The sequence below is a fragment of the Rhincodon typus genome, chromosome 35, assembly GCF_021869965.1.
Source record: "Rhincodon typus isolate 14 chromosome 35, sRhiTyp1.1, whole genome shotgun sequence".
Taxonomy (NCBI): domain Eukaryota; kingdom Metazoa; phylum Chordata; class Chondrichthyes; order Orectolobiformes; family Rhincodontidae; genus Rhincodon; species Rhincodon typus.
In genome coordinates, this window is record NC_063366.1 from 8,856,618 (window position 1) to 8,883,165 (window position 26,548).

Here is a 26,548-nt window from a genome sequence, read left to right on the forward strand (position 1 = left end):
GTGACATATAGGCAGGGTGGCTAAAAGGCTGTTGGCACACTTGCCTTCATTGCTCAGTCCTTTGAGAATAGGAGTTGGCGAGTCATGTTGAGGTTGCACAGGACCTTGGTGAGTCCTATTCTGGAATATTGTGCCCAGTTCTGGTTGCCCATTTATAGGAAGGATATTATTAAGCTGGAGAGGAGAGGCAATCTTAAGGAAGCATATAAAATAATGAGGGCTATAAATAGAGTTAAGGGTAGTTTTCATTTCTCTAGGTCGGGGGATTTCAAGACTAGGGGGCACATTTTTAAGGTGGGAGGAGGGAGATTAAAAATGACATGGGGGAAATATTTTTATACAGAGGGTAGTTCACATGTGAAATCAACTTCTTGAGGAAGTAGTGGATGTGTGTACAATTACAACATTCGAAAGACTTTTGGACAAGTACATGAATTGGAAAGGCTTGGAGGGATATTAGCCAGGAGCAGGCAAGTGGGATTAGTTTAGTTTGGGATTATGTTTGTCATGGTTGGGCCAACGGATCTGTTTCTGTGCTGTATGACTTTTTTGACTCTATGCCTATACCTAGCAGTGTAATTGTACTTCCTTTGTTCCTTAGTTCTGGCCAGATTAATTCTGTATTTGGACTCTCTGAGACATCCTCTCTCTCCGGCATGGTAAAGCCCTTAAATAATACTACTTCTCTTTTCCTTTCCTTCTTTTTCTGTACTTTCTGAACACCATATACTTAGGAATATTTAAGACACAGTATTGCCCTACCTTGAACCAGCTCTCTGTCATTGCCAAACATTAAAATTCTACAATGACAATCTGTGCCTGTAATTTCTCAGTCGTACTTAGAATACCCCATGCTTTCAGATAAATACACAATAATCTTGATTTATAAACACCCTGCCAAGTTACTTGAAAATCTTCTCACTATCAAAACAGTCTGCAAGGAACTCAGTGCCAGATCTGTTCAGGTGCAGAAAGATTTCTGAAGAAGGGTCTAGATCCGAAACATCAGCTTTCCTGCTCCTCTGATGCGGCTTGGCCTGCTGTGTTTATCCAGCTCTACACCTTGTTATCTCAGATTCTCCAGCATTGGCAGTTCCTACTATCTCCCTAAACAAACACAGAGTTCTGAATAAACAAAGCAGGTCTGAATAGAGATAACAGAGTTAATATTTCGAGTCGAGTAAACTTTTTACAAAAATATTCTGATGAAGGGTCAATGAAACTGAAGCATTAAATGCTTATCTCTCTACAGACGCTACCAGACCTGAGTGTTTCTCCAGCTCTCTCTTTTATTTGCTTCAGAAGTACTTTTCATTCTACTGTAAATTGAATCTAATGTGACTAATTGGCACCAACCCTCCTCTCCCTTTTGCAACTTGCATGTATTTTGCAGTTCCCTTTATATTTGTTACTAGTATCTTCTCACACTCTCACTTTGTTTCTCTTATTTATGGTTTCATTCCTCCACTGATCTTTCTATCTTCTATCCGACTATCAAGTGTATTGTTAACCCAGCATCTATAAAGGATATTGGACAGTGAGAGTAAAGATTGAAATGCTAGTGTCTACACTGGCAACAATAGGAGGAGTAAGTGAGCAGACCCATTTGGAGGGTATTAGGAACTAAGAGCTAAACTAAAACACAGAACCTCAATGGTTTGCTTGTTGCCTACGTCATGAGCAAATTTAAGTAAGGATAACTGGATTAGATAGAAGAACACACGACTAAAATAGTGGAATGGTAAGAACATAACAACAAAAGAAATAGGTGCAGAAGTAGGTCATTTGGTCCTACAAGCATGCTTTGTCATGGCTGATGATCAGAAGTTTGATAGACTATTCACAATTTGCTCACATGAGTGCAGCTCCATCAACACTCAAAAAGCTGGACTCCATCCAGGGCACAGTAGTTCACTGGATTTGCACCATATTCATAGACATACACACCTCCCACCACCGACGCACAGTATTAGCAGTGTTTCCCATCTACAACAAATATTGCAAACATTCACCAAGGTTCCTTCGATAGCACAGTACAACCCTAAGACCACTGCCATCTAGAAATGGAAGTGCAGCAGACACATGGGAATACCACCACCTGCATTACCTCTTCAAGTCACTCACTTTCCTGACTTGGAAAGAAACCACTCTTCCTTTGCTGTCACTGGGTCAATATCTTGGAACTTTCTTCTTAACATCACATGAGTGCAAGTACACAAAATGGACTGCAGTTTAAGGAAATAGTTCACTACCACCTTTTGAAGGCAATTAAGAATGCTTCAGCCAACAATGACAACATTCCTTGAAAGAATAAAAACAGTAAGAAAATTGTTATCACAAAAAAAATAGTTGCAGTACACGCATCAACTATCTAACGACTGGTTGACTTTCATTATCAGACTTTAAGGAATTCCTGCAAAGTAAATATGGCATATTGCTTATTACTAAATGCAAAATGACACAACTCCTTGTTGGAAATATTGTCACAGATAGCAATGCCAATCACAGTTAAGAAGAGTCATTTGACTTGAATCCTTAGAACACAGAACATAGAACATAGAACATTACAGCGCAGTACAGGCCCTTCGGCCCTCGATGTTGCGCCGACCTGTGAAACCAATCTGAAGCCCATCTAACCTAAACTATTCCATTATCATCCATATGTTTATCCAATGACCATTTAAATGCCCTTAAAGTGGGCGAGTCTACTATTTTTGCAGGCAGGGCATTCCACGCCCTTACTACTCTCTGAGTAAAGAACCTACGTCTGACATCTGTCCTATATCTATCACTCCTCAATTTAAAGCTATGTTCCCTCGTGCTAGCCATCACCATCTGAGGAAAATGGCTCCCACTGTCCACCCTATCTAATCCTCTGATCATCTTGTATGTCTCTATCAAGTCACCTCTTAACATTCTTCTCTCTAACGAAAACAGCCTCAAAACCCTCAGCCTTTCCTCGTAAAACCTTCAGCTCTGTTTTTTTCTCCATAGATGCTGATAGCCCTGCTGAGTTTCTTCAGCACTTCCTACTTTTAGTTCAGTGAAGAAATTCACTTACTACTCGGACATGTGCTAGTCTGCTTGTCTTAATCAATAAACTGCACTTATTTGTGTCACAACACCAGGGACATAATGCTGATATGCAAATACAGTTGAGTTACTATGAAACTCCAGTGTTGCATCTATGGCATGCTTCACACTAAAGAAGTGCTTTAAAATAGGGGTCTAGATTTAATGACAGGGTAACTGACATGTTTAATATTTCCAGTTGGTCAGAGTGAACCTGTGAGGACTCCTAAAGTGTAGGCCTGAGAAGCTGAAAATGATTGAATGTTTTGAAGAATGAGTGAAAATAATGTAAGAGAGAATGTCTCTTGGTGTATTGATTCCTGGGGGCATTTAATAAAGTCCATCATAATATACTGTTGGATAAAATTGATCAAAACTCAGAATGACATGTGGATGCTGGAGATCATAAACAAAACAGAGATTGCTGGAAAAACTCACTATGTTGGGCAGCATCTGTAGAGAGAAATCAGGGTTAACATTTTGGGTCCAGTGACCCACAGACAGACCTTCTAGAAATTTCTGTTTTGTTTCATAAGTTGATGCTCACAGAAATAATAGCTATGAGATTGGTTCAGCGGTCGGAAACAGGGGAAAGAATGCTGAGTATGTACATTAGTTGGAAGGACATGAGCAATTGTGTCCTACAAGGATCTGCTTTTCTGCCGCAAAGATTCTCTGTGCTATTTGCCTTCGAATAACAGAATAGAACATCAAATTTGTCCAGTACAGAAAAATAGCCATTACTGTAAGGTATGTAGATAGATGCATATCATGAGAAAGAGTTACGGATCAGGTGAATGTCAATAACTGCAGAAAATGTTTTTCAGTGGATATCAAGTTATCCAAATGGATTTAAAAAAATGAAGAAGATAATTTCTAAGTCACAAAACTTCAGTGATCCAATGAAACTGGCTGTCCAGGTATATAGATCATTAAATGGCAGGAGTTTATGCAGAATATAATCTAAAGGCAAATAAAGGCTTAGATTTAACTAGATCATCATTGCATGTCAGGTTTCCTTCTACTCCTTCCCTTTGAACTTTCCAGAATTAATATTTTTCATTTGTAATATTAATAGAACATCTTGTCATATGCTACATTGTTCTGTGCCATCTTACTTTGTATTTCCGCTGTTAGCCAGAGAGTTCTGTGCTTTTTGTTTGTTGCCCTATCCTTCCTATTTGCATGATGTGCTTTGACCGTTTCAATGTCTCCATACAGGCAGTAGATTATTCTAATACAGTTTCTGTACCATTCTTTGATTGTAATTTACCCAGACAATTCTATTTTCATCCTGCTGAGATCAGATCTGTTATGATTTAATATTTTTACTTTAGCTGGAAGGACATGAGCAATTGTGTCCTACAAGGATTTGCTTTTCCGTCTCAAAGATTCTCTGTGCTATTTAGCTTCGAATAACAGAATAGAACATCAAATTTTTCCAGTACAGAAAAAAAGCCACTACTGTAAGGTATGTAGATAGATGCATATCATGAGAAAGAGTTACAGATGGATCAGGTGAATGTCAATAACTTGAATGTCAATAGCTTGATCCTTGTCCTGTATTTTGACCATCAAAAAGCTTTTGATAGATTATCTGCTTGAACATTAATTATGCTTCAAATAGGCTGTGTCTGCTACTGAGTGTTTTCAGACTTTATCCAAGTGCTTACAGTGTCCTTATAACAGTCACTGTGTTGACCAAATTCATGACATTCAATACCAACCTGGTCTCATGCTTCTGAATTTAAATCTTTAATATGATCGTTCTAATTCTATGGTCTTCATTTGCTCATTTAACTTCTCCTTATACGTAACTATTGCATTTAACTTGCATTATGGTTATGTTAGCAAGTTCCACGTTCTGACAATTTTCTGGTTAATAATGTTTTCCTAATTTCAGAATTGGATATTTGAGGATTTACTTTATATTTATGGCTCCTAAACCTCAACCAAATTAATAATTACAGCAGAATGTTCTAAACATTTCTAAAACACAATAACATCTACTAGGTTATTGCCTGGAGAAAAGAGACTCAACCTTTTTACATTTTTCCTCCACAGGTATAACCATATATTTCTGATGCTATGACAGTAGAAGCTGTGGTCATCACAATGGTTTGTTTCTTGGGCATTTTGGAAAGTATTCCAATCTACTTTGTATATGAACCTCAGGAAATAACTGATAATGTACCACGGTCCTGCTCAATATCATCAAGTCCCCATACTTCTTTGGTTGGAAGCTATTTGAGCTCAATTTCTTCAATTTCTTTTGATTTTATTGTTTAATGTGCTGACCGCTATGCAAATTTTACAAACAAGTAGAGTGAGAAGGGGACTGTGAAGAAATAATTATGGTCAGAATTACAATGATCCTGAAGTGGAGAACAGAAGAAAATCAATAAATTTACTGCTGGCCATATCTGACAGTTTTATACTTTTATGGATGGTAACGTTGGTGTCTTACATGTGCATCCAATTTACAGACACTCAATTTATAAAGCAAATTATAATAGCCTATTTACTGTTCTTGAGCAATCTGAACATATCCTCAGGACTTAGAGTTGTTGTACAAACACATTTATGTATGGAGTCTCCCAGAACAAATTCAGAGATGAACTGAAGAACATGATTAAGCATCTCGTTGCTGTAATAATGTATTTGTTTAAAAGGCTATATGGCTTTAATAAGTTAACAAATGGCAGGGATTTAAATTCCTGTCAAATTGTTGACACAAGCTGAATCCATTTGTGGAATTGACAATTAATTTAACATCCATCAGCGCTGTGGACAACAGTTCCAAATGCTTATAACTTCTTTTATACAGAAGCATTTCTTATTGATGGTGAGGGTACCTACAGCAAAAAGCAGTGATAGTGTTAATGGCGATAAAGAAGCTATAGACATGTCATATAGGTGGAAATGATATGTAAGGCAGGTTGTTACCAGGCCTTGTATCACTGTATTATGACATATGTTCTTGGGTCCTGCCAGATATTTTGCCCTTCTTTTGGTGGCACTGGAGACTGTGTTGTTACATTTTATTTGTCCAATGTCTCAAACCACACCTTGCCCACTTATAACTGCCACCACAATAATAATTGAAAGGAAGAACCACAATAAAAAGAACAGATCTGGCCCAATTGGTAGTGTGATATTTGTTTACTCCTGAAGCATTTGCTGACATGATGCACTGCCTAGAGGAGAAGTGATTTGACATTTAACAAAACTTAAAACACAATTCACAGTTTAAAATTATATGATTTAGATCTTAGGATTCATTTGGAGCACTGGTGATTTTAGTGTCCTGTGGTGAAACAGAACAGGAATTTATTCTGGAGCTTTGGCTGTGATCCTGATGGCAGTTGACAGTGGAAAATTCTACTTGCTATCTCAGCCACTTTATGAGTTGAAATTTTGGTCCATTATTAGCAGTCCTTGAGAAAGTGGTGGTGAGTTGCCTTCTCGAGGCACTACAGTCATTTTGATGTATGTATATTGACCAAGTCACTGGGTAGAGAACTCCAGGATCTTCGCATAATAATGTATTTACAAATAAGGATGGCGAGTGGCTTGGAGGGGAACTTTCAAGTGTTGGTGCTTCCATGTATCTGCTGTCCTTGTTAACTAGATGACAGTCATCATCATAAATTTAGAAGATGATTCATAATAAACCTTGGGAGAATTTCTGCATCTTGTAGATAAGAACATAAGAATTAGGAACAGAAGTACACCGTTGAACCCCTTGAGTCTGCTTCACCATTCAATAAGATTATGGCTGATCTTTTCATGGACTCAGCCCCACTTACCTTCCCATTCACCATAAACCCTTAGTTCCTTCACAGTTCAAAAAAACTACATATCTTTGCCTTAAAAACATTCAACGAGGTAGCTTCAACCACTTTGCTGGGCAGAGAATTCCACAGATTGACAACCTTTTTGGTGAATAAGTTATTCCTCAACTCAGTCCTAACTCTGATTCCTCTTATCTTGAGGCTATGCCCCAGTTCTAGTTTCACCTGCCAGTGGAAACAATCACCCTACTTCTATCTTATCTATTCCCTTCAGTATTTTATATGTCTCCATAAGATCCCCTATTCTTCTAAATTCCAACAGTATAGTCACAGTCTACTTAATCTCTCCACATAAACCAACCCCATCAACTAGAAAAACAACCTTGTGAACTTCTGAACCCTCTCCAGTGCCTGTATATCCTTTCTCAATTAAGGAGACCAGCACCCTATATAGCTGCAACATTACCTCCCTGTTTTTAAACCCCATGCCTCTAGCAATTAAGGACAATATTCCATTTACCTTCTTAATTACCTGCTGCACCTGCAAACTAACTATTTTGTCATTCATGCACAAGGACACCCAGGTCCCTCTGCATAACAGCATACTAATTTTTTTCACTGTTTATATAATAATCCATTTTGCTGTTATTCCTGCCAGACTTGATAACTTCACCTTTACCAACATCGTACTTCATCGGTCAGACCCTTGCCCACTCACTTAACCTATCTATATCCCTCTGCAGACTTTCAGTGTCCTCCACACACTTTGCTCTATGACTCATCTTAGTGTCATCTGTGATCTTTGACACACTACATTTAGTCCCCTTTTTCAGAAATGGGTCCCGACCCGAAACATCAATTTCTCTGCTCCTCTGATGCTGCCTGGCCTGCCGTGTTCCTCCAGCTCTACACTAACCACTGATTGCCAACCAGAAAAAAAACATTTATCCTTATTCTTTGATTTCTTTTAGTTAAGTGATAGTTTGTGATAGTACACACTGTTGTTACTGAAAGGTGGTGCTGGAGCTAGTGAATGTTTGTGGATGTCAGAAAAATCAAGTGGGCTGTTTTTCCCTGGATAGCGTCAAGACTTTTGAACGTTAGTGGAGGCATTTATCCATGCAAGTGGGAAGCATGCTGTCACACTTATGACTTGTGTCTGGTAAATTATGGGCAGGATTTGAACAGTTAGGAGGTGACTAATTCACTGCAAGATTTCTCTGACTTGTAGCCACAATTAAGTCCAGTTCAGTTACTTTTTACCCCTGATCTGTTGGATGTGGAATACAATAATTGAGCGTGCAAATGCAACAATATTTGACATCAATTCGGTTGGCCATGAATGTGAATTCACTATGCCAAAATTCTTTCTGTGGGAACATATGTCATCAATTTTGTCTTTGTTGTTTGAAAATTAATCAAGAATTTAGAGTTTTGCAACAGGTAATTATTATAATAGAAACAATTTAAATAAATACTGAATGATGTAAAATCAAAAGTTTCAATCAAAATCTTTGTGCAAACATATTTAGTATCATTACCTTGTGAATATTGGAGAATAGAAGTAGAACAGAATGAAATTCTCTTTATAAACAAAATCAAACTAATAATACCAGCAATCTTCATGCAAGCAACAGTGAGGTAAAAAAAAGGAGAATGTCCAAATGGTACTGGGATCAAAAAACTACAGACAAAGAATTGTCAGAGATGGTAAGAACTGCTGATGCTGGAGTCTGAGATAACAGTATGGAGCTGGAGGAACACAGCAGGCCAGGCAGCATCAGAGGAGGCTTCGCAATGGGGTTATAAGTCATTCAGAGATATTAAGAACTGCCGATTCTAGATTTATCTGAAGAAGGGTCCCGACCCGAGACATCAGCTTTCCTTTTCTGGAGAAGGGTCCCAACCCAAAATTTCAGCTTTCCAGACAAAGAATTGTGTTGTGTTCATTTCAACATTTAGGCTATTCACCTAATCTATGCCTCTCATGATTTTATATACTTCTAGAGGTCACCCCTGCCTACTACACTCTAGGGAAAAAGGTCCAGGCCTATCCAGCATTTATCTGAATTAAAATCCATCTGCCATTTCTTGGTCCACTGGATCAGTTGATCAAGATTCCATTGTAATCATAGAGTGATAGAATCATTCAGCATGGAAACAGGCTCTTCGATCCGACAAGTTCATGCCAACCATTATCCCTGGCTAAAATAGTCCCATCTGCCTGCACATGGCCCATATCCCCTCAGACATTTCTTATTCATGTACTTATCTAAATGTCTTTTAAACATTGTAACTGTACCAGTATCCACCACTTCCTCTGAAAGTTCATTCCACACATGAGGCACTCTCTGTGTAAAAAATAAATGTTCCTCATGTATTTTAAAAATCTTTCTCCTCTCACCTTAAAGATATGCCACATAGTCTTGAAACCCCTGACCATGCAGGAAAGAAACACTTGCCATTTGCCTCATCTATATGCCTCATTATTTTATAAGACATCTATAAGGTCACCTCTCAACCTCCTACACCTTGGTTAAAAAGGTCCCAGCCTATCCAGCCTCTCCTTAAAACAGAAATCTTCTATTCCCCTCAACAACCTGATAAATCTCTTCTGAATCTTCTTCAGATTAGTAATATCTTTTCTATAACAGGGGGATCAGAACTGGATACAGTATTCCAAATAAAAAACTCACCAACATTCAACCTCAACACAAAGTCCCAATTCTATACTCAAAGGTTTTAGCAATGAAGGCAATCATTCTAAATGGCTTCTTAACCACTATCTATGTGTGATGCACGCTTCAAAGAATTATATACCTGAACCCCTAGGTTTCTCTGTTCTACAAAACTACTCAAGGCCCTAATTTAAATTGTGTAAGTTTTGCCCTTGTTTGTTTTACCAAAATGCAATACCTTGCATTTATCCAAATTAAACTCCATTTGCACTGTTTATCCCATTGACCAAATTGATCAAGATCTCATAATCTTAGATAACCTTCTTCACTGTCCACTATACCACTAATCTTGGTGTCATCCGTAAACTTCCTAACCATGTTTTCCATGTTCTTATCTAAATCTTTTATATAAATGACAAACAAAAGTGGATCCAGCACTAATCCCTGTGAAACACCGCTCGTCACAGGCCTCCAGTCTGAAAAACAACCCCTCACTATTATTCTATCTCCTGCTATGAACCAAATTTTATACTCATTTAGCAAGCTCATCCCATGTGATCTAACTTTACTAGTTCATCTATGATGTAAAACCTTGTCAGAGGCTTCACTGAAGTCCAAGTAAACAATATCTATCGCTCCGCCCTCATCAATCTTCTTGGTTAATTCCTCAAAAAACTCAATCATGTTTGTAGACTCGGTTTCCCCTTGCACAAAGCCATGCTGACTATCCCTAATCAATCCTTACCCCTGCAAATGCACATGCATCTTATCTTTCAGAATCACTTCCCACAATTTACCTACCGCTGAAGTCAGACTCACAGGTCTACAATTCCCAGGCTTCTCCTTACATCCCTTCTTAAATAACAGTATAACATTAGCTACTCTCTAGTCATTCAGCCCTCACCCACATTTATGGATTGAAGAAACATTTCTGCAACAAGCCCTGCAAATTCTTCCCTTACTTCCTACAAAGTCCTGGGATACACTAAATCAGGCCCTGGAGATTTATCCATCTTCATATATTCTATGACATCCAGTACTTACTCTTCAGAACATCAATATTTAATTTCCTGAGCTGTCTAGCCTCCAATTTTTTTCTTCATAGTAAAAACTGACACGAAATATTCATTTAATATCTCTCCCATCTCTTGAGGTTGAATACAAAAATGACTCCATTGATTTTTAAGGGGCCCTACTCTCTCTAGTTGCCCTTTTGCTCTTCATGTACTTATAGAATCTCTTTGTATAACCTTATTTGCCAAAGCTATCTGATTTCCTCGCTTTACCTTCTTGATACACATCTTAAGAATGCCACTACACTCTTTATACTGTCCAAGGGATTCATTTGAACATAGTTATTTATGTCCAACATATGATTCATTTTTAATCTTGACTAGAATTTCAATATCTTTGTTTATCTATTGTTCTTTAATCCTACCGCTTTACCCTTTCACTCTAACAGAAACACAATGACTCTGAACTCTCATTGTCACACTTTTAAAAGCCTCCAACTTATCCAACATCTTGACCTGTGGACAGCCTACTCCAATCAATTTTTGAAAGTTCATGTCTCATACCATCAAAATTTGCCTAACTCCAATTAATCTTTAATTCTCATGGAAGGCTTCCTTTTTCATAACTATGTTATTCTTTTCCATAACTACATTAATGGCACGGTGGCTCAGTGGCTAGCCCTGCTGCCTCACAGCACTAGGGACCCAGGTTCAATTCCACCCTCGGGTAACTGTCTGTGTGGAGTTTGCACATTCTCCCCGTGTCTGCGTGGGTTTTCTTTGGGTTCTCCATTTTCCTCCCACAGTCCAAAATGTGCAGGCTAGGTTGATTGGCCATGCTAAATTTCCCGCAGTGTTCAGGGATGTGTAGAATAGGTGGATTATGTGGGATGGGTCTGGGTGGGATGCTCTGACGTTTGGTGTGGACTTGTTGGTCTAAAGGTCTTCTTTCCATACTGTAGGGATTCTATGAAATAGTATTATGATCACTAGAGCCAAAGTGTTGCCCTACTATCAATCACTTCAGTCACTTGCCCTGTCTTATTTCCTAAGAGAAGGTCAAGATTTGCTTGATTTGGTGAATTCTTCGCCATCCAAACCTTTAACACTGTAGTTGTCCCAGTCAATATTTCTAAAATTAAAATCATTGACTATTTTGATCTTATTATTCTTATATTTATCTGAGATGACATCCTAATCCCATGTTCCCAACCATGCCCTGAGTTTATCAACCTTACAAGATACATTGCATTTAAATAAATGCAGATAATTCTTCAGAGTTACTTCATTCTCTGACTTGTTCTTGTCTGTCTTTTCTAACTGATTTGCTCTTTTCAGCTTCATAACTATCCACATCTATTTTTCTATTTACTCTGCTACTTAGGATCCTTCCAACCCACCTCTCTAAAAGTTTAAGTCTCTCTTAATAGAATTAGCTAATCTTCCCACTATGATATTGGTCCCTTTCTAGCACAGGTCAAAGCCATCCTTTTTGGACAAATCTTCCTGACCCAGAAGAGATCCAAATGATGCAAGAACTTGAATCACTTAACATTACACCACATCTTCAGCCATTGATTTATATTTTTTATCCCTTTATTCTTTCCCTCACTTACCTTGGCACTGGGAGTAAATAAGAGATTATTACTTTTGATGCTCTGCTTTTTCAATCTTCTACCTAACCTCTTATATTTACTCTGTGAAGCCTTAATCTTTTCCCTAACTATGTCACTTATACTAATGTTAACAGTAACTTCTGGTTTCTTAGTCTCCACTATAATAATATTTCTTAAATAGTTGAGACATTCTTACTCATTGTACCAGGAAAACAACATACTATCCTAGATTCATGCTCACTGCCACAGAATGTCCTGTCTGTGCCCTTGACAGGAGAATCCCCTATAACAATTGTTCTTTTAAATTTTGTCAAATCCTGCCTAACTTAAGGTTCATTCTTAGTGCCCAAGTTATGACTGTTTCCTCTATTTTCGTCTCAGAGACTATCCGTTTCAACCATTCCCAAAACTGAGTATCTGTTTGAGACAGGAATAGCCTCGGGTAATTTCTGAACTACCTTCTCATCTTTTCTGACAGTCACCCATCTATCTGACTGATCTTGATGTATAATCACTTCTCTAAATCTACTACCCATCTAATTCCGTGTCTCTTTTATGCCCTCAATGCCATTAAGCCTAAAAATAAGCAGCTCACAATAGTACCTTAGATATAAAATAAACTGCACTACTTTACCCGAAGAGTTAATAGCAAGCGTGCAGAAAAAAATGTAAAGACCTTAAATAAAACCAACCACTTAGCTGAAGAATCAAATTTAAAAAAGACTCCTGCTTAACTGATCCAGCAGGTAGCTTTCGACCTTCTGATAAAAAGACTCACTCCTGAGCCGTCTATGTGTACACCTCTCAAAAAGATCTGTTAACACAACTCCACTAAAAAACAAACTCTCCTCTGTGATTTTGAAAAAGACATCTCTTTAGCAATGTTATAAAGAAAACTGTGCTGTGTATATAACTTTCTAAAAAAATAATCTCCTACACTATCTAATAATTTTGTGTCATCCACAAACTTACTAACTATGCCTCCAAATTCTCAACTAAATCGTTTATATGAGTGTGGGGTGAGAAAAAGCTTTTTGATCCAGTGAGTGGCCTGGGTTTGGAATGTACTGCCTTATGGTGGAGGAAGGTTACATTGAGACATTTAAGAGGCCATTAGATGATTATTTAAATAGAAACAAAGTGCAGGGTTGCACGGAAAAAAAATTACAGGAGGAGTTTAGCACAAAGTCAAAGTGCGCAGAGAAGTGGCATAGATTGGTTGGGCTGAATGGCCTCTTCTTGTACCATGATGATTTTATGATACTCTATTATTCACTTCTCTCTTGGCCATTGACATATCTGTAACTCTGCAATCTCTTTGTGACATCCTCATAATTTACATTCCGGCCTAGTTTTTGTATTTCAGCAAACGTTGATCCTGCACTCTATGCCTGGAGGAGAGAGGAAGTCTGAAATTCCAAGGCCACCACCACAGCCCTCCTTGCTCCTGTGTCATTCCTTTCTAACGTCTCAACCCAATCGTGATCTGGCCATTCCATTTCTTAGGATCTAGGCACATTAGAAATAGGAGCAGGAACAGGCCTTGCTGTCTCCCAGGCCTGCTTCACCTTCAACTCAATGATGACTGATCTCCCACCTGAATGCCATTCACCTACACTATCCCCATATCGATTAATATCTTCACTATCTAGAAATTTGTTGATATCTGCCTTGAACGTACTTAATGACAGTCTCTACAGAATTCTAAATCTTCTGACTGAAGAAATTTCACCCCATCTCAGTCTTAAATGGTCACCATTTTAAATCTGAGACATTTGCCCATTTATTCAAGATTCAACCCCTGTCCCCCTCCGCCAAGTTGGGAGTCTATCCTCCTACATCCTCTATCCACTTGAGAGATATGAGAGTCATACTCCCATTTGCACAATACAGCCACATTGGTTTCTCTTTACTGATGATATCAGGTCACTGTAACAACTTATTGTGCAAATTCGATTTTTCTTCTCGTTCAGTCTGGGTAGCCAGATAAGTAAAATTGACACTCCCATTATAAATGTTTGAGTAATTCTGAAGTAATATTGCAATTTCCTGTTTGAAATCATTGAATTTAAATACAAATCGATCTTAGATTTTTTTTTAAACTGAATTATGTCAAATTCTCTGCGCACTTTGACTTTGTGCTAAACTCCTCCTGTAATTTTTTTCTGTGCAACCCTGCACTTTGTTTCTTTTTAAATAATCATCTAATGGCCTCTTAAATGTTTCAATGTAACCTTCCTCCACCATAAGGCAGTACATTCCAAACGCAGGCCACTCACTGGATCAAAAGCCTGGTATATGTCTGGAGCCTGGTAATTGCCCCAAACGTGCGTAGTTTAAGAGGCATTGCTAATATGAATTTCCGGAGAAGTGGAGGCCATTTCAATGAAACATAGTCCAGGAAGAGGAGATGAATTGATGAAGTCAGTCAACTGCTTCATTTTTAGTTTTCTGTCTATCTTTCGGTATCAATTATAGAACATAGAACATAGAACACAGAACAGTACAGCACAGTCCAGGCCTTTTGGCCCACGATGTTGTGCCGGCCTATTATCCTACTAACATCAATTATGTGTAGAATGTTTGGTAGGTGTTACTTTGGAGCGATGAACTCCCGTCGACTTTGCAGACGGATGTTGACAACTTTATCTGAAATCATTTTCCCGGAACTCAACGAATATCAAACCAATTCTTTTCTCTATACCCCGTCCATTGCCAACTGATGATGAAATCTACACTGTCAGTCTTTTTTCCTTATTGTATCACGTAACTGATTGGGTATCATTGTCGCTGTATAGTTTGTGAGGAGTTGATTTGCATACAGTTACAATGGACAGAAGGCATGCACCTCAAGATTAGCGTTATTGAATTACCCTGAATATTTGTGGTAGGTGATGCAGGCAATGACTAACTGAACACTTCGCATTATGCAATTCATAATATTGTAAATAGTACATACTAAAGCTTAGGTATATGGTTGGATGTTACAGGGACTGAATGGGATACTGATCAAGTGACTGATTATTCAGTAAGGCTACAGAGATTGCATTAGCTCAGGGAAAATGGGGAGATTTCTACATTATTCCTTACTTTTTACCCACTTGATGCTATTGATAATGGTTTGGCATAGTAAGAAGCCATTACCTCTTCAACACATGTCTCACCACCTGATTCCCCAAATGCTATCAATACGTTGTTTAAGTTTGGAGTGTTAATAAATATGATTGCTGCTCCAAAAACATAGAATAAGCTCAAACTGTCCAGAAAAAATTCGACTTAACATTCACCCATTCACAACCTTCAACATTTACTCTTCCCTTCACTTGACGCAATGGGCTGCAATAGACACCACAAACACACGGGAACAGAGCACAAGTCAGCAACTGCTATGGGTCTGATATAAAGCAGGAGGAACTGGGGATTTAACATTATCATGAATGTAGACAAATAGAGAAGACCTTTGCCACAGCCATGTCGGTTTTAATTTGAGACTTCGATTCCTGGTCTCTGGGAGGGGAGGAAACCTGGTTAGTGGAATTCAAGCATGGATTCTGGGAAAAATAAAAATGGATACGCATTTGGGAAGAGGCAAAACATACAAGAGCTCAGTAGAGTGAAGACAGAATGAAACAGGGAAGGTTATTTATCAGTAAAGGGGAGGCAAAGGTTTGTGTTTTTCAACAGAAGGCCGATGATGACGGCTTTAAAGGAAAGAAAAACAAACTGGAAATGTAGACCATTCATGATGCCAACTGACAAGGAGGGGAGGGCAGACGGAAACTGCATTTTATCGAGATGAGAGGCTGAGGCTTTAGGAATATCTGACAATCCTTGATCCAGCCGCAGCTATCCTGAGAATTGCACACAAATCAAATTGTTTCAGTATCTGCCATGTTTTGGTTTCGAATTAATCAAAATGATTTTATTTTTCATATTTAGTTGTGAAGAGTTTAATACAGAAGCAATGGAGATAGAGGAGATGCTGTGGCTGAGATTTCTCATCCAGGCATTCAGTGAGGAGTATGAATCTCCTGCTCTAGCCATGTCACCAGAAACCTCTTTACCCCAAACAACTTCTTGTGGGAACAGTCTCAAATATGCAGCAAATCCTGGCATTATTCTTTTGGAAGTCTGGCATAAATATGAAATGCATGGACTGGAAACACATTTTGCCCACTCTTAGCTTTTGTTTAGTTTATTTATAAATTGAAGAATTGATGCAGCTGGATATTTTACAACATTTTTGAACTCTTTCCTGAATTTGGACTCATTCACCCCGTAAATAACTGTGTTTGTACAGCAACTTAATTCTGTCAGCATGACGGTTATGTACTGGAAGATATAGTGAGAACCTTTGTAATTTTTGGGATTTCTTCCTGTAATGTTGCAATATAAAAAGTTAATAATATATAAAAGCCACAGAATTATGAAGTTACCAGATATAGCAAACAGTGGAATAATTGACTCCATCTCTGTGTCACTGCAGTTCTTTCCCTTGACCTGACCTAACAGACGTTTACGGACTTGACTAGTGACTAAAATGTACCTGAATGTCAGACCGTTCAGGAAGAAAACTAAAACAATGGGATAAATGGGCTTAAAACCCTAACAAGCCAGCCAAATGCCACCCACCCTGGATCAGTATAATGGCTTGGTTTTTCAACACAGAACCAGTGCATTTTGTCAATTATCTTAACTTCATATGTAAATTGGAAGGGATTTTTTTAAACGGAAGAAATGCATGTTGTTGCTAGAAATGCAGCTGCAGTTTTCTCCGTAGTATATATTTTTTTCAGTTTCGAGCAGCAAATAGCCACAAATCAGAAATTGATGCTGAATCAAACAGAATAGTTTCTGGCTGCATAAAGCGGGACATTGATAACACAGAACACAGAAGTCATGCTCAGGAAAGACCACAAGGAATAACACCAATTGATCCGGAACAGTATGATCTCGATGAAAACAAATAGTGGGTCTGCAGTTGCCATGGCTACCAAATAGTGAGAATTGCATGACGAGAGAACACACCTTCCTCGGGATAGGATGAAAATCGCCATCAAATTAGCTGTGAAAAGAAAAAGGGAAAGAAGACAGGATATTACTGATTGTACTTTCTCCTTGTCATGTTCAAGGCATTAACGATAGAAATTTTAGTTCGAAAGCAGTTGGATGGGTTTTAAAATGGGGGAGGGATGTGGTTTCAGAGACTGAAACTCAAGAAGGATGCCAAACCTGATTTTAATTAATTCATTTTATCGAATTAATCAAGGAAGCTTGACAACTGAGACGATTAGTCAGGATGAAAATAACTAATTTCACATCACATATAATTGTGGCCAGCTCTCTTTACCTATTTGATACAACTCTCCTTGAAAAGGAACCTGGAGCTGATAATTCAAAAGTATTCCTCCCGCCCAGTCCAGATTGAGCCAATCTCGAGGGTTGATGTAAAGGATTAATAGACCCTCTGGAATTGAAATCTTTCTTAAGGATCAGGGGATTAATCCGAAGGAGCATCTGTATCCCATCCTGCATGGGGCTGAGGAAATATCTGGATTATGAATGATTGCCTGGTTTTGCTAATGGTGCGGAGGTGCAGTTGTTGGACTCGGGTGAACAAAGTCAGAAGTGAAACGACACCAGATTATAATCCATCAGAATGATTTGAAATCACAAACTTTCAAAATGCTGCCCCTTTGTCAGGTGAAGGGTGAAGAAGGACCAGCATTTTGAAAGTTTGTGATTTCAAATAATTCTGATGGATTATAATCTGGTGTCGTTTCACTTCTGACTTTGATTTTGAGTAATTGAGGCATGCAGGGATGGTCCCCACTGTGGTTGGCCGGCAGGCATTCGACCTTTCGGGAACAGACAACGCCAGAATTGTTGTGGATAATCAAAATCCTCCCCAAAGTTTGGTGCTTGTAATGCAACCATTTAATATTGAGGGTACAAAGCCAGAAATATTAGACATCTACCCCACACCTCCAGTTTGGTCCGAGACACAACATTTGCCATGATTGCGAAGGAAGCGTGTGCATCAGAACATGCAGTTGATCTATCGTGAGTTGAATGTGGCAGAAATGTAGAAAGATGTTTAGGATTTGAGGCTGATGACTTGGACGTTGAAGACAAGGGAACCCTATGGTAGTTCTGGCCGGGAGGTGAACGATTGTTGTCAGTGACCTATGTGGGTGTAGTTGGGGGTTATGATAACCAAAGAAGTATGGAAACTTTATTAGAAGGGGAATGGAGACATTTTCATATAGAGTATGATATTGCCAAAATAGATGGTGTGGAGTAAATTAAAGATTAAAAAATATCGTTCCTGGGAAATGGGTTGACAAGTATTAGACTGTTAGAGCCGGCCTCGTCCGCTCCACACTCCCCACTAGCCCCACTACCCCTGGCACCTTTCCCTGCAACCGCAGGAAGTGCTGTACCTTCCCCTAAACCTTTCCCCTCACCTCCATTCAAGGCACAAAACAAACGTTCCACATTAGACAGGGGTTCACTTGCAATTCCGTCAACTTGGTCTACTGCATCCACTGCTCCCAATGTGGCCTCCTCTACATTGGTGAGATCAAGCAGAGGCTCCGAGCCCGTTTTGTAGAGCATCTGCATCTGCTTGCGGACAAAAAACAACACCTTCTGGTCGTGAAACATTTTAACTGCCCCTCCCACTCCCTGGGCGACATGCCCATCCTGAGCCTCCTCCAGTGTCACAATGTTGCCACCTGCAAACTGGAGGAGCAGTACCTCATATTCCACCTCGGGAGCCTACAGCCCAACGGCCTAAACATGGATTACACCAGTTTCAAAATCTACCCATCCTCAGCCTTATCCCATCACCACGTCTCCCTCTCATCCCTGACACAACCTATCCATTTTCTCTCCCACCTATCCGCCCCTCCCACCTCACTGATCAATCCCCATCACTCCCTACCTGCACTCACCTATCACCATCCCACCTACCTTCCGAGCACCACCCCTCCTCTCTCTTTGGTTGGTTGACTCGCTGAGCTGGTTCGTTGTTTTTCCGCAGACATTACCCTGCTGGGTAACATCAGTTGAGCTGGATTACCTCATTTCTGGTTTTCCTTCACAGTGGGGTGTATATGGGGTCGAGATCTATGTGTTTGTTGATGGCTGCAGCAGCACAGTGCTACGCCAAGAAGAAGTATACCTCTTCCAGGTTTCAAAGACAATGGATACCCGAAAAATGGTTCAGAAGATGCCTATTACACAAACGACACCAGGAAAATACTCCACGCTCCGACACACTGATCACGTTACCTTACATCAGGAAAACATCGGAACTGACCACAAGACTCCTACGACCACTGGACATCAGAGTAGCACACAAACCCACATCAAACCTATGACAACTGCTCACCCGAACCAAAGACCCATTACTCACTATGGACAGGACCAATGTCATATACAAGATTCCCTGCAGAGACTGTGACAAACACTATGTTGGGTAAACAGGAAGGAAATTAACAAGGGTACACGAACATCAATTGGCTACAAAAAGACACGACCAATACTCACTCATCTCTATCCACATGGATAAGGAGAGCCACCAATTCAACTGGGACAACACCAAGATTCTGGGACAAGCAAAGCAGAGAGAAGTAAGGGAATTCCTAGAAGCCTGGTACTCCATGAAGATAGCCATCAACAAACACATAGAACTCGACCTCATACACACTCCACTGCGAAGGAAAACCGGAAGTGAGGTAATCCAGCTCAAGGGACTCCAGAATTTAAAAATCAGGCTGGCAAACACAACGGCGCTTCATCGGAGGCTGCACTGATGATGTTACCCAGCAGGGTAATGAAACGTCTGCGGAAAAACAGCTCAGTGAGCTAACCAACCATAACACCTACATCCCGAACTACAAAACTACTGTAAAACCTCCTCTCTCTATTTATTTCCCGGCTCCCTTCCCCCTCCCCATTTCTGAAGAAGGGTCCTGACTGAAACGTCAACTGTCCTGCTCCTCTGATGCTGCCTGGCCTGCTCTGTTCCCTAGCTCCACACTGTGTTGTTTCTGACTCCACCATCTGCAGTTCTCACTATCTCCAAGGAGGCTCATAGTAGTTGTTTTTTTCAATTGCAATTGCCAGAAATCAAGATTCAAAAGGGAAGGGATGTGTCAGATGAAATAACTGCAGAGAAGCCGGTATCCTGTCACCAAATCACCACTAGTTACATGTGCACAGTACTTGACACTGGTCCAGCTTCCTCACAGCCTGCTCTCAGCGTGAACTCCTGTATATATCTGACAGCCAGGGCTTCTTGATTGGACCAGGCCAACAACCCCAATCAGGGAATTCTAATTCTATGATGTCCACCTAGCTGACCACGTTACAATCACTGACATCCCTCCGCCTCAAAGTCCGGGGACGTAAACATGTTCTTTTCCTTGTAGCCTCTCCTCAGGCATCTTCACACAGGGTTGGCTTCCTCTGACTCAGCCTTGGATATGGGCAGTGTGTACTCGACTGTAACCCGACCGTTGTGCCTGGAGCACCTCGGAAGGAATTCAAACTCTTCTTCAAGTGGCAAGGATGGCCAGCTTGCAACATTCACTGTGCCCACCTCAGACGCTAAAGTTACTTCGATGCTTGATGAAAGGAGAGGATCATTGGGTTCCGACAGCCTTTCCATCTATTCTGAGGGGCTGGGTATGTTTTGTTGCTGCTCCGTCTGTGAGTTTGTGGCTTTCATGTGGTCCATGTTCTTGTTCAGGACTGTCTTACCTACTCAAACTTTGTAAGTCATGGGACCCGACCTCACATCAACCATGCCTCCTATCCATGCGAGGCCATTCCAGTAATTTCGGCACCAAACTTCATCCTATGATATAAACTGTCTCTCTCACTTAGAGGATTCTTGAGTCCTGCATTGGCATTCCAATCTACCTCCTAAGTCCAGGAAAACCACATTTAACCTGTTGTGGAGTCTACTGCTCATAAGCAACTCTGCTGGTGCTATCCCTGTAGTTTCATGAGGAGTGATCTGATAATCAAATAGGAACTGCGACAGTTTGGTATTGAATGAAATTGTAGGCTGTTTCTTTAAGCCTAATTTCAAAGTTTGCACTGCTGTTTTCATCAGATCATTGGAAAATGGATGGTGTGGCGCTGTCCTTACGTGCCAAATGCCCTTCGACTTTAGAATATACTCAAATTCCCTGATGGTAAAGGATGACATATTGTCTGTGATCAACACTTCTGGGAGCCTGTCTATTGCAAATGATGCTCGCAGTTCTTCTATCATTGTCTCTATGGTTGATGAATTAACTCTATGTAAATCCAACCACTTTGAGTGGGCACCCACAATGACTAAGAACGGTGAGCCCATAAAATGGCTGGCATAGTCGATGTTTAAACAGGTCAGGGTTTGCCCAGCCACTCCTTCTAAGATGAGTATCTACTGGCAATAGTTTTTATCCTTTTTGGCACTCTGGGCACTGCCCCATCAACACAGCTATGACTGCATCCAATCCTGGCCATCAGACATAATTTCTTACAAACATCTTAATTTTGGGCAACTCAGGATGACCCTGAAAGGGTTCAACCAGTATCTGGCAGTGACCTTTGCTCGGGACAATCATTCCTGATTTCCATAATACAATGTCATCCTCTACAGTGATATGGTCTCACCAGGTCCAGAAAGGTTTGCATTTCTGGTTGTGATGGCCCTTTTCTTTCCCCCATCTCTGCTAGCAGTTTCAATTTTGCCAGATTCAGACATTTTTGTGTCCACAGTGTGATATTGTCAGCAGTGACCGGAAGGGTGACCAGCAAGTTAAAATCACACCGGAATCTTCCAGTGGTGGCACCACAAGTGATGTATCTGCCAGCGAGAGGTGGTTCAAGCCATCCGCATTTGTGACTTGGCCTCTCAGATGCAGTTCCAACTTTTAATTGTTTGCATTTAAAATGATAGCCCACCACTGAATTCGACTTAAAGCTATAGGTGGCGTGAACGTGTCCTGTCTGAGTAGCAGTAGCAGGGACTTGTGGTCTGTTATTATTATGAATTTACTTCCATAAATGTATTTGTAGAACTTCCACGTATCAAAGATGACCGCCAAATCTTCCTTCTCTATCTGGGCGTATTTATGTTCTGCGTCAGCTGAAGTCTGGGAAGCATACACGGTCAGGCATTCCTCTCCATTGGGCCCCCTGCCAGCTAACAATACCTGATACATTACAGGAGGCATCGCACATCAGCACCAAGTGATTGGGATGTTGGAATGTTGGAAATGCAACTCCCTGTGTGCAAGGAGTTTAGGAAAGGCAAATTGAACAAAGGGGTGGGCTTTTCCTTCCTTCAAGGAGAAGGAGAGACAGATAACATAATTACGTGCACGTGGTTATGCCACACCCCCTTTTGAATCCGTAGCAGTTTAATACTAATTAACCCATTCTGCTTGATGTGGAATGGATGAAGCTTGTTTGTTTTTTTTAGAAGTTGGAGACACTGAAGGCTGAACCCATTTGTAAAACTTCAACGTTGCAACATAGTGATGGATGAGGTACCCTCGACCCATCAAACAATTCACCAATATCCCATTTCAATGTTGGGGAAGTACTGTGGAAATATCAATTGTTGTGAGTGTCAGGGATCTTGAGCCTGGGCACACATAAGCATATCATGACAAAAACTACATTCAGCAACTCATATTCCGCTTGGGAACCCTGCAGCCCAATGGTATCAATGTGGATTTCACAAGTTTCAAAATCTCCCCTCCCCCCACCGCATCCCAAAACCAGTCCAGCTCGTCCCTGCCTCCCTAACCTGTTCTTCCTCCCACCTATCCCCTCCTCCCACCTCAAGCCGCACCTCCATCCCCTACCGACCAACCTCATCCCGCCCCCTTGACCTGTCCGTCCTCCCTGGACTGACCTATCCCCTTCCTAACTCCCTACCTACACTCACCTTTCCTGGCTCCATCCCCGCCTCTTCGACCTGTTTGTTTCCTCTCCACCTATCCTCTCCTCTATCACTCTTCTATCCGCCTCCCACTCTCTCCCTATTTATTTCAAAACCCCCTTCCCCTCCCCCTTTTCTGATGAAGGGTCTAGGCCCGAAACGTCAGCCTCTCTGCTCCTATGATGCTGCTTGGCCTGCTGTGTTCATCCAGCCCTGCACCTTGTTGTCTCTTAAGACTCACATGCCCTGGTATTATAAAACATTTAAATGGAATAGTTGTCTGAAAACTTAAAGGGATTCTGGAAAATGATAAAGTGCATACATACACAGTCTCAATGGTTCAATACATAAAATGGTTAGTAACTTCAAGGGAGCAAACAGAATATTGAATGTGGACAAATTTACGTAGAAATATATCAAACATCCAGAGTGAATTGTCAAGTAACTTTAAGAAAAGGGTGGGTCATCTTAAAAAAGACGAAGTATGTTGTGCTTGAACCAAACAGAAATATTTAACTTCTGTTTTAAAATATGTTCCTTGGACTATCAAATCTCTACAAATCTCTGGAATCAGATATGATGGTAATAGTTAAATTGCAAAATTGGATGAAACTAAGTAATGCAGGGTGGACATTTGCGGCAGGAGACAAATAAAGTTAGAATAATGGGTTGAAGCGGCAGTGCAGGTTAAAATATTACAGTAGTGAAAACGAAGTTTAGATGAGAGCACCAAACTGATAGCTTTCTCTTGGTGATGTTTGCATCCTTGTCTTTTTTAAAAGAAAGATTGATTTGGTGATATTAAGGAAAGTTCGTCCTGTCGTTTTGCTGCTAGCTGATGTTCGTTATTCTAATGGCTAGTTTCCTTCCTATGCCATCATCCAAATCAACGCATGACCTACACCTGCATCAGCAAATCAAACTGATGCTGCCATTTCTAAGGAATGCAGACCATCAAACGGAATGCATCCATTTATCAGATGAACTGCATGTCTCTGTACATGTGGGTGAGTCTATCTGTGCGGTCAGCGTCTGTACATGTGTATAAGTCTGACTGTCTATCTGTGTGATTTAGGAATACTGTCTTGTATATTTGTGTGTAAGTGCACGTGTCTATCTATGTCTCTTTGTGTGAGCGGGCGATGTTAATTTATGTGTGTGAATATGCAAAACTTCCTGTATGAGTGAGGAATTCTGTTCGTATATTGTGATTGAAATGGCACATCAGGCTACTGAAGCTTGTGTGTGTAACGGAGTCAATGTGTATGTGTGTGAATGAATGAGTGAGGCTGTCGGAGATTTTGTAAGTCTATGTGTGTGCATGCGGGCGACTCTGTCTGTGTTTGCGTGTGTGTGTGTGTCTGCGTGTATCGGTGAACATGTTGGGGACACATATCTTCTTCCTTTTCCTGCTACTGTCCCGAAAGTTTATCCACGCACTGGGCTGGAAGAAGAGAAATGCCGGTGATGTCTAACTCCGACAACAAGGCAACCTGCTTCCAAATCCCATGCACCGGTGAATTCTGCTCGCAAATTTATGAAGAATTGACTAAGATATTCCATTGTAAAGTAGCTTTTGATGTCAAATGGCTATTGGGGTGTATAGGTTTAGAGATCTCTTTAATGAAGTCTCACATGTGAGACTAGACTTATATATTGAAGGGATAACGTTGAGTTGTTCCGGAAAGCAGTTGAGGACAAAAGGACAGAATATGGATAATGTCTGTATAATGTAATTGTTAGAATGTAACTGCTTGTGTCGAGGATCGTTGTTTGTCCTTGACTATCCACTCAGCCCATTAATAATGTGGTTGATAAGGTGAAATCACATGTATATAAATCTGCAGATGACAAAACAACGAGCAGTATTGTGGGCCGTGCAGCTTGAAAGGTAAATGCACAAAAATGTACGTAAGATCAGCCGTTTAGGGCAAAAGAAGGATTGAACACCATAATCATTGCATAGGAAAATGGAGGGAACAGAGACTCGAAGGGCAGATATAAACTTCAAAAACGTGCCATAGATAGACCCTAAAGTTAATTAGGGAATGCTAATGAAAGATGGCATTTGAGTTCAAAGGGCTAGAATAGTGGACGTTATAGTTCAGTTATCCAAAGTCGTAGATAGATCACAATTGGAATACTGTGAGCGTTTCTGGACACAATTGATGACAGATTGTTTTTTTCATAGACAGAGAGTCATTTACTTTAAAACTTAGAAGTTAGAAGTTAGGGCAATATTCTCGCATATCTCCTGATATGACTTTGGGCAGATAGCTGCTTTGGATAGACGTTTATCTGCTGCTTGGGAGTCTAGGATCACGGAACATAGTCGAAAAATTGTCAGAAGCCTTTTGAGGAGTGAAATGAGGAAGCACATCTTCACTAAAGTAGAATGAAAATGTGGAATATCCTTTGGCACATCTATGCATAGTAAGTTGTTAATTTGAAATTTGTGCATGATGGATGTCAATGTTTTAAAAAAAATGCATGAATGGCTATGAGCAATTTTGGTAATATAGAGTTTGGTTGTAGATGAACTACGATGTGATTGACTTGAAGACGGGGCTCAAAGGGCCAAATGACCTCCTCCTCTTCCAATCCTCACTGTACAGTGGAATGTGCATGAGAACCTCGACATTACTCTGCTCATTCCCTTGTGTCACATTCATTCACTGGAAAACTGCTCAAATCTGTTTTAAAATGTGAAACACGTGCATGAACAAGCGTATTAATTATTTATATGGGATGCCATCATTATTAATGCAGCGATTAAATTATTTATATCCTTTTTACACGCTCTCAGGCTGTTTTAAGATCACCCTGGAATATTCCTTGAAAGTGGAGCTATCCATACACCATCATCAATATCAGAAATTCCAAATCTGTTAAGGAAGAGCATCTCTTCAAACAACGTAGTCAAAGGATTACCAGAATAGTTAAATAGAGCTGAGAAACAATTCGAAGCGAGAATTAGCCCCAGAGGCGCTGCTGGTGGCTCTCAATTCTGAGTTGGCATAACGGAAACAAATATCCAATCATGAACGACAGAAAAGACAGACACAGAAGGCACAATTCAGCCCAACAGGTCTGCGTTGATTAAATGAACTAGTTACACAATCTTATTCAACCTACTGAGTCTGGTGCATTGTCTTGCAGGCTAGCCCACTTTAGGTGCCAAAACCAATGCCTTTTAATCGAGTTAAGGATTTCAGCTTTAACCGGCAGCAAATTTCAGACAAACTGTGCCCTTTGGTTGAAAATGTTTTACCATTGTCTCCTCTAAAATTTCTGGTTATTGCCTTTAACCGGTGCTCATGGTAATCCAAGATAACAAGGTGTAGAGCTGGATGAACACAGCAGGCCAAGCAGCATCAGAGGAGCAGGAAGGCTGACGTTTCGGGCCTAGACCCTTCTTCAGAAA